The following is a 10,000-nucleotide window of genomic DNA, read 5'->3' on the forward strand; positions in this document are numbered from 1 at the left end:
CAAATCTGCATCCTTTCCTTCAAGGCTCAGGGGTCCAAGATTATCTTCTGTGTCTGTATTAATTGGTTTCCGTTTTCTTTGTTGAAGAGGGTCTGTTCCATCCTTCTGCCTAGTCCGCCATCTTGCCCCGCCTCCGAGGATGTTAAGTTTTGAAGTATAAAAGGGCAATGGCTAGAAAAGCTGGAAGGTGGCCTGCAGTGTAGCAATTACATGATATGGCTTTTCTAGCCATTGTCTTCGTCATTCCCTCTTTGGCATGAGTAGCTGATTATTATATTTATCTACCTGGTTTATTTCTTTTGGCACAGCAAGAAGCATTCTTCTGGGGAGTTTGCTCTCTCTCAGGTGTATAGAATTCTGATGTTGGTATTGGTTAGTTTGGCTCAAACGGAACCCTCCTAGAGGCAGAATGAATCTCTCACTGACAGCTGAGAAACATGAGAGACATGAGAGACATACATTGCTGAGAAAGAGGCACTGAGACATACACTGCTGAGAGAGACACTGGGAAACACACACACTGCTGAGAGAGAGAGACACTGAGACACGCACTGCTGAGAGACATGAATTGGTGAGAGAAAGATACTGAGAGATTACGCATTGCTAAGAAAGACACCGAAAGACACACAGTGCTGAGAGAGACACTGAGAGACATGCATTGCTGAGAGAGAGAGAGACACCAAGAGATGAAATAGGACCAAACTTGGGTCCCTGCCTGGTGCTCAGTCAGACCAAAATAGTTTACACACTGAGTGATTAGGAGGAGAGAAAGTCGTTTATTGCAAAGTGGCAATGCAAGGAGATGGGGGTCTTTACCCAAATCTGACTCCCCTAATCTATATTGAATTACAGTTTTTGTAAGTTTCAGGAGAGGAGGTTATGCATATTCCTAAAAAAATTCAGGAATTTGGGCATGGGATAGTTGAAGATGGGCTGAAATTTCCTTCACTTTGGTTTAAAGGAACAGTTGTTTTTTAATGCAGTGCACTTGTACACCAGATGAGTCACACCGGCTTCCTGTCATCAGCTGATTGGGGCTTAGGCACAGGGGAGAATGTCAGTACCCAGTAACTTCATTCCTTCCTGCTTCAGTGCACACACATGGGCCAAAGTTAATTTTAAAGTTGTCTTCTGAGACACATTAATGTGCTTATTATCTTTTGCAGGAAAGAATGTGCAAATTGGTTTTTTGTTCCATTCAGTTCTTAAGGAACTGACCTTAGTGTCTTTACTCGTATGTCTCCAACCGGGGTCCTGTTTGTCTTAATCAGGGTGGAGAAATAGTTGAGCTTTCATCTTATTCAGCTTTTAAGGGACTGTGTAATGTTTACTTGTTTCCAACTGGGGTCCTATCTGTCCTAACCAGGGAGGAGGAAATAGTTGAGATTTGACTTTACTCAGTTTTAGAAATGTGCATTGCTGGGAGAGAGACTTTCAGCTGAGAGAGAGCAGGCTGAGGTAGACTGAGTGTATTCCTGAGCTTGAATTGTAGTCTGTTGCTTCTTTCCTAATAAACCCCATAATCTGTGAGTTCTGTGTGGCCACTACAGCAAATTATTGAACCCAGCAGAGAGGTGGTGGGTGCTGCAGACGGCATGGTTAGTGTCAGGCCTGGTGAAAGAGCGTAGCATGTCTTGCCTCACAGGAATAGGCCTTGGGCTACTGATAGTAATTCTGTCTTCCTCTTGTGGGGATAGAGGAGGTCAGAAGACACAGCCTCCCTGCCCCTTTGGCACCTTCTATTCTGATTTTCCTAAGAGTTTTTATCAGGAAAAGGTGTTGGATTTTATCAAATGCCTTTTCTGCATTGATTGATATGATCATATGGTTCTTTTCCTTTGTTTTATTTATGTGATGGATGGTGTTCATTGATTTTCTAATGTTGAACCATCCTTGCGTACCTGGTAGGAACCCCACTTGGCCATAATGTATTATTTTTTTGATACGTTGTTGGAGTCTATTGCCAGGATTTTGTTGAAGATTTTTGCATCTATATTCATGAGGGATATTGTTCTGTAGTTTTCCTTTTTCATGATGTCTTTGCCTGGTTTTTGGTATCAAGGTTATGCTTGCTTCCTAAAATAAATCTGGGAGGATTCCATCTTTTGCTGTGGTTTGAAATAGTTTGATAGGATTGGTGTCAGCTCTTCTCTGAAGGTTCAGTAGAATTCTCCAGTGAAACCATCTGGACCAGGACTTTTGTTGTTGTTGGTAATTTATTTTTTTATAGCCTATTCAATTTTCTCTTTTGTTATGAGTCTGTTTAAATTTTCCACCTTAGCCTCTGTTTAGGTAAGTAGTATGTTTCTAGAAACCTGTATTTCTTCTAGATTTTTGAATTTGTTGGAGTATAGTTCTTCATAGTATCCTGATATTATTGTTTTAATTTCTGTTTGTTCTGTCATAGTGTCACCCAGTTCATTTCTTATTCGTGTCATCTGTGTTCTCTCCCTCTTTTCTTTTGTTAAATTTGCCAGTGATTTGTCAATTTTATTAATCTTTTCAAAGAACCAACTTCTAGTCTTGTTGATTTTTTTCTATTGTCTTTTTTATTTTCTGTTTTTTATTTCTGCTCAAATCTTTTATTATTTCTTTATTTTGTGACTGTAGGTGTTTTTTGCTGATCTTTTTCTAGTTGTTGGAGGTTGGATTAAGGTGTTGATATTGGCTCTTCTTTTTTGATGTGTGCATTTATTGGTATAAATTAACCACTTATCACTGCTTTTGCTGTGTCCCAAATATTTTGGTATGCTGTGTTTTCATCTTGTTTGATTCAAGGAGTTTTTAAGTTCATTTTTTACTTCTTCCATTACCCATTTGTTAAGAAGGAGGGTGTTACTCAGTTTCCATATATTTGCTCTTTTTCTGTTCATCTACCTTTTCTTAATTTCCAGTTTTACAGCATTGTGATCTGAGAAGATGCTTTGCCGGTATTTCAATGTTTTTAAATTTAGTGGGGTTTCCTTTGTGGCGTAACATGTGGTCTATCCTGCAGAAATGTTCCATGTGCACTGGGAAAGAATGTATATTGGGCTGTTGTTGGGTGAAGTGCTTTGTAGATGTTTATAAGGTCAAGTTGTTGGAATATGTTGTTTAGTTCTTCTGTGTCTTTGTTGAGTTTCTTCCCAGTTCTATTTGTGATTGAAAGTGGTGTATTAAAGTCTCCTACTATGACTGTGGAGTCATTTATTTGTCTTTTCAGTTCTGTTAGAGTCTGGTTTATGTATATTGGGGCTCTTTGATTGGGTGCATAGATATTTATTACTGTTATGTCCTTTTGTTCAGTCGATCCTTTAATCGTTATATAATGTCGTTCCTTGTCTATTAATGTGGGTTTTGCCTTAAATTCAATTTTATCAGAAGTTAATCTTGCCACTCCTGCTCTTTTATGGTTGCTATTTCCTTGATATATCTTTTTCCAACCTTTGATTTTTTAGTCCATTTTTATCTTTCTCTCTAAGGTGTGTCTCTTGTAGAGAGCATATTGATGGATTATGTTTTCTTATCCATTCTGCGTCTCTTTGTCTATTGAGTGGTGCATTGAATCCATTGACATTCAGTATCATTATTAACAGGAGCTCTGGTAGCATAGTGCCTAAGGCACTTGACTGCTAACCAGAAGGCTGGCGGTTCAAACCCACCAGCCACTCCTCGGAAGGAAGGTTGAGCAATCCTACTTCCGTAGTGATACTGCCTCGGAAACCCAAGGAGGGGTCGCTATGAGTCGGGGCCGACTCAACGGCAAATAACAACAACAACAAAATCATTATTAACAAGTATGAATTTGTTGCTGTTATTTTGTTATGTGCTCTTTTGTGGTGTTGCTGAATTCTGTGTTCCATATAACTTTCTGTGCTGTGCTCGTTTTGTTTCTGAATTGTGTTATTACTTCCTTAGTTGCTGCTGTTTTAGTATTTGTTAAATATTTCTGCTGATCTTCTTTATTTTGATGTGAAGGTTTTTCATTTTTCCTTGAGGTTACCCTTGATTTATAATTTCCTTCCCAAGTTTAGAACAGTCCATTCTATCTTTCAACTCTCTTGACTTCCCTACCATTTAGAAGTTCTGTAACTACACAGTTTTTTCCTTCTTTTTGGTTTGTAGTTGTCCTCATTTGTCAGTTGATATCTCTGGTTCCCTGCTTACAGTCTTACAGGTTTTTTTACTTTGGATACTTCCATAACTGGGTTGGTTTCTGGGTTATGTCATCATGTATGTTAATGGTTGGTTGTTGTTGGTTCTCTGTCCAAGGGACTCCCTTTGCAGTCTTTTGTAGGGTTGGACAGGTTTTAACAAATTCTCTTAATTTCTGCATATCTAGATATGTCCTAATTTCACCATCATATATGAGGGACAGTTTTGCTCTGTGTATGAGTCTTGTTTGGAAATTTTTTTTCTTTCAGGGTTTTTTGTATGTCCTCCCATTGTCTTCATGCCTGCATGGTTTCTGGTGAAAAATCAGAGCTCAGTCTTATTGGTTGCTCATTGTGGGTAACTTTCCATTTTTCCCATGCTATTTCAGGATTCTTTCTCTGTCTTTTGTTTTAGTGAGTTTGATGGTGATGTGTCCTGGTGATTTTCTTTTGGGTTCTATCCTGTTTGGGGTTCATTGGACTTCTTGAATGGATATATTCTCATCTGTCATCATACCAGGGAAATTCTCTTCCAACAAATCTTTGACAATTTTCTCTGTGGTTTTGTTTGTCTCTTCCTGTTCTGGAACTCGATTACATGTAGGTTATTCTTTGTGGTGGTACCTCACGTGAACCTTAGGCTTTCTTCATTTTGTTTTGATCTTTTTTCTGATTGATCTCTTCCAAAGTATTCAGGTGTTTGTCTTCAATTACACTAATTCTGTCTTCTATTGATTTAGTTCTGCTCTTTGTCTGTTCAATGTGTTAACCTATTTCTAAAAATTTAGCATTGAACTTTTGGATTTCAATGTGTAGATTTTGTATCATTTCTAATTTTATTTATATTGTCATTTTGCTCTTGCATTGTGTTTTGAAATTGTTCTAGGGTTTTCTCTGCGTTTTCCTCAGTTTTCTCAGTATTTTTCTTGATCTGTTTCTCAGTCCGTTGAAGGTACTTCAGTATAATTCTTTTGAATTCCTTATCAGGGAGTTCCAATGCTGCTTCTTCCTCAGGGATGTGTTCTGGTTCTGTGTCTTGCTCCCTTATTTCTCCTGATTTATCTTGCTTCTTTGTGTGAACTTTGATGCTCTGTTGTCTCCGAGACATTGTGACATTTTTCCATTTATATTTAATTGGTGATTGTATGTTGGTGTGACTTGCCCACGATTTTAGCTTTCTTTGGATGTTATCTAAGTAAGCAGGGTACTGTGCTCCTCTGTTCACTAGTTGGCAGCATTTACACACTCACCACCTGTCTCCTTTCTTGTTGTCCCGTGTGTCTCTGCCGTCCTTAGCAAACAGAGCCTATTCTTAGGTCCCTGGAATCTGAATAAGAGTGCTGTTACTTTAAATATCCAATATGGTCACTACTTGTAAACATTAAAAATGGCTGCACCCTCGGTCACTTTAAATATCTAAAATGGCCACCGCTTGTAAACAAGCAAAATGACTGCGCTCCCTGGACACTGAATGTCCACAGTTCAGGTTATCTCCTTCCTTGCTGTTTCCCTTCCTAGTCATCAGCCACCAGCACAGTCATTCCTGTACCCCTTGGCAACCAGTGCTGATCTTTAGGTCAATTTTCAAGTCCCACTACCACTTGGAAATACTCAGGCTTTTAGTGGCATCAGAGTAGCTGACAGTCTATAGCTCTGTCTTCGTACTCACTGTTTCATTCAGATTTTTCTACTAGTTGGTGCCTAATCCACTTGTTTATACTTCCTTTCAAAGCTCAGGGCTGCAGGAATATCTTCTGTATCTCTGTCAATTGCTTTCTCCATTCTTTGTTGAAAATGGTCTGTGTAGCTTGTCTGCCTATTCTGCCATCTTACTGGAAGTCTTCTTTCAGCACTTTAAATATGTCATTCTACTGCATTCTGCCCTCCAAAGTTTCTGGTGAGCAGTTGGCATTTTAACCTTCTTGAGAATCCTTTGGATATGACAATTTGCTTCTTTCATGCTGCTTTCCAGATTTTGTTTCTATCTTTCTTTTCTGAGAATTTGCTTATAAAAAGTACCTTGGTATATAACTTTTTGGGTTTATCCTACTTGGAATTCATTGAGCTTGTTGAATTTTTAAATTTATGTCCTTCATCAGATTTTTTTAGTTTTCTACCATTATTTCTCCAAATAGCCTTCTGGTGACTTCTCTGTTTCATCTCCTGGGATTCCCATTATATGTTAGTTCCCTTGATGTTGTCCCACATTTCCATTATGTTAGGCTCAGAGGTATTTTCTCTTGTTCCTCTTCAGACTAAATTTCTGTTACCTTACCCTATAGTTCTTGGATTCTTTTTCCTGACAGCTCAAATCTGCTTTAAATTCCTTCTATTGAGTTTTTAATTTCAGTCCATTATTTCTGTTTGGTTTCTTCTTATAATGTCTGTCTCCTAATTAGTATTCTTGTTTCATTCATACGTCATGGTCTTGATTTCCTTTAGTTCTTTGTCTTTATTTTTCTTTAGTTCTTTGAGCTTGCTTCTTTTTGTTGTTGTTATGTGCCATCGAGTCAGACCCGACTCATAGTGACCCCTCCTTGGGTTGCCGAGGCAGTATCACTACGGAAGTAGATTGCCCAACCTTCATTCTGAGGAGTGGCTGGTGGGTTTGAATCGCCAGCCTTCTGGTTAGCAGTCAAGTGCCTTAGGCACTATGCTACCAGAGGTAGTTCAATATTGCATTGCGTTAGCTCTCATTTCCAGCAGTGCTTTTGAAAACACTGATTTGTGTAAAGAACTTTTAGGCTCACGTAGTCTTCATATTTTGCTCACTACTCTCCCCCACCATGTGAGATCTCTGATTCAGGCCGTTCCAAGGTTTCAATCCTTCAGTGACTCCCAGCTGGATCACAAAACACACACTGAACAGTTTACCCTCAGCAATCAATTTTTATTCACTACTCCACTGATCTGTAATCTAGAGGCAAAATGATGGTCGGGTTTTCAGTCCTATAAGAAAGTGTGAACTCTACCATATAAGTAGACCATTCTTTGGTGTGTGTTTTATATGGTAGTAAACCTGTCTTGGAAAAAGTGCAGCCAGATTGTTACTATGAAATGGGACTGGCCAGACTTTGTCTTACTTACTTTGGTCATGTTGTCAGAAGGGACCATTCCTTGGAGAAGGATACCACACTTGGTAAAGTGGAGGTTCAGCCAGGGGAAGACTCTAGACAAGATGGATTGACACAGTGGCTCCAACTGTGGATTTGAGTATAACAAAGATTGTGAGGATGGTGTAGAACTGGGCAATGTTTCATTCTGTTGTACATAGGGTCACTATGAGTTGGAGGTAACTCAAAGACACCTAACAACACAACAGCAACATAGGGTCAAGCACAGATGGCTAACTGCTTTTCTTGTTGTTTGTTTGGGGAGAGTCGGGATTCTAGACCTGCTTGTGCCTCCATCATTTCAGCATTCCACCCCTCCTTTTTTTAAGGTGCTGAAGGATAAATCACATTTATTGCTGCTAAGTTCAGTTTATGGAAATAATATATTTCCTCTACATGGGTTTATTAGGAGAAAGCATGAAACAATGATAAAATTATTGTAATTGTTTTTTATATTCTAGGGTTTATTTTTCTTTCTCACCTAGGCTACTTCTAAAATCTATTGAGGGACAGAATTTTTTGGTGTTTACTCTCCCGCTCTCATTTGCACACTTGTTATCGTGTGCTGTGAAGTTGATTTTAACTTGTAGCCACTCCATGAGACAGAGTAGAACTGTCCCATGGAGTTTTCTAGGCTGAAATCTTTATGGGAGCAAATCACCAGGTCATTTTCCTGAGAAGCCATTGGGTATGTTCGAACTGCCAACCTTTCACTTAGCATCCAAGAAACATCTCTGGTTTCCTCAGTTAGTAATTAGAGTGAAAAATAGCTTTTGGGTATATTTAACATAGATGGAAGGTTGACTTGACTGAATAATAGCTAATTAGTTTTGTCCTCTTAACCATTGCATCACCAGGGGTCCTTTATTAACTTATATACGGTGGCCCAGAAGACTTAGTATAGTTTCAACCTTTAATAACTTGTATGCTCATTTTTCTTTGTAATTTTGAATAATAAACTTTTAAGTGTAATTTTTTGTTTCAGTCCATGTGAAGGGGTAACATTTATCATTAGAAGTCAGACTGGTCAGTTCCTCTTTATGTAAGGTACTCAAACCAAACTCAATGCTGTCAAGTCAGATCTGACTTGTAGTGACACCTCCTTGGGTTTCCGAGGCAGTATCACTACAGAAGTAGATTGCCCAATCTTCCTAATAAGGAGTGGCTAGTGGATTTGAACCACCAGCCTTCTGGTTAGCAGTCAAATGCCCTAGGCAATAGGCCACCAGAGCTCCTTGTAAGGCCCTATTGTTGTTGTTATGTGCCATCGAGTCGGACCCAACTCATAGCGACCCCTCCTTGGGTTTCCGAGGCAGTATCACTACAGAAGTAGATTGCCCAACCTTCCTTCCGAGGAGTGGCTGGTGGCCCTAAGTACTTGAAAAACTAGGTAATACGGGATTTTTCCATTTCTCTAATTACTGACTTCCATGATTTAACCTCCTTCTCCCTCCCCTTAGAACCTTTGGACCTTCTTCACTGAGAACAATATTTCTCACAGTGTATTGGTGGCATTATTCTATCACTTTGTTCAAATAGTGCATAAGAAAAACATCAACGTGCAGTATCGAGAATATGGCCTTCATGCTGCTGGACTTTACTTTCTACTACTAGAAGTACCAGGTATGTATACTTGATATGATAGGACAAATCTTAGTCAGTTTTTCTTTCTCCATTATTTTCAACTCTTACACTTTGTTTCCTTACAAATTGAGCAGTGATAATCCATCCTGTTGGTTTATTCTGAGGATTAAATGAGTGTAAGTATATGAAATACTGGGTCTTGTGTATGTTAGAAAAATGACTTTCTCATTTCTTCTTTAATTTTTTTTTTTTTTTAAATATTCTGCTGTTTAGTTGATACTATGCTTGCCTATAACCTAATACAAATGATGGAAAGGCACAAAGATGGAAAGAATTTATTTCTAAGCTACCAGAGGTCCCCCAGCTTGCAACCCCAGTAAGAAATTCTGACATGACTTTCTGTTTTCCTTGTTCCCTATTTAGATGTAGAATAACTACTGTGGGAAGTATTTATATCATTTCTCTCCTAACTAGAGGTCGAAAAATAGGTTTGATACTACTGTTATTGAGAAAAGCACAACAGACAGTAATGCTTGATGAAGAAAAGCACAGGAAAAGCTATTCATGAACATTTTTCCAATTCTTTTATTCTCAGAGCACTTAGATGGCTGTTTGTCCTGTGAACAATCAAGAAGTCCATTTTTCTCCCTATCTCAAATGCAGGAAAAGAGGGTGGAACATAGAGGAAGAACCTAAAATTCATATGGAATGCAAAAAAAATGACAGGATTAATCAGCTTGCTAAGTCCATTTGTAATAAATGTTGAGGTTTTACTCCATATTATTGGGAACTGGTAAAATATGTACTGTATTTTTACATAAATAATGTTAGCATTCTACCTTTTTTTTTTTTTTTTAACCACTTTCTCCTCCCTCTGCAAGGCGTTTTCAAAAGTACACTATACAAATTTTTTTTTACAGTCATAACACACTTACAAAACTACCTTGTAGGAGGAGGTTGTGGTTGGCAAGAAAAACATAGAACACATGAGTTATTTGAATAAAAATGTAGTGTTTCTTCCTATATATTATTTAACCAATGATAAGACAAAGGTGAACGTCCTTGTTTTGTTTCTGTTATTTGAGGGAAAACATTTAATCTTTTGCTTTTAAGCTTGATCATAGCTATGGGTTTTTTTAATAATGGCCTTTATGAGGTTGAGGAAGTTCT

At 38.4% G+C, this 10,000-nt stretch overlaps 1 protein-coding gene across 1 annotated transcript in view; it reads left to right on the forward strand.

Moving 5' to 3' along the window:
* The window catches only part of NCAPD3 (non-SMC condensin II complex subunit D3), a 257,331-nt gene that overhangs the window by 21,349 nt on the left and 225,982 nt on the right, over positions 1-10,000 (forward strand). Inside the window, exon 2 of the mRNA XM_007948735.2 lies at positions 8,707-8,869. The gene's annotated coding sequence lies outside the window, so the exon portion shown is untranslated. The remainder of the gene's footprint in view (positions 1-8,706; positions 8,870-10,000) is intronic.

Source organism: Orycteropus afer, unplaced genomic scaffold (assembly GCF_000298275.1).
Source record: "Orycteropus afer afer isolate SDZICR_OR568_19922 unplaced genomic scaffold, OryAfe1.0 scaffold00221, whole genome shotgun sequence".
Classification (NCBI taxonomy): Eukaryota; Metazoa; Chordata; class Mammalia; order Tubulidentata; family Orycteropodidae; genus Orycteropus; species Orycteropus afer.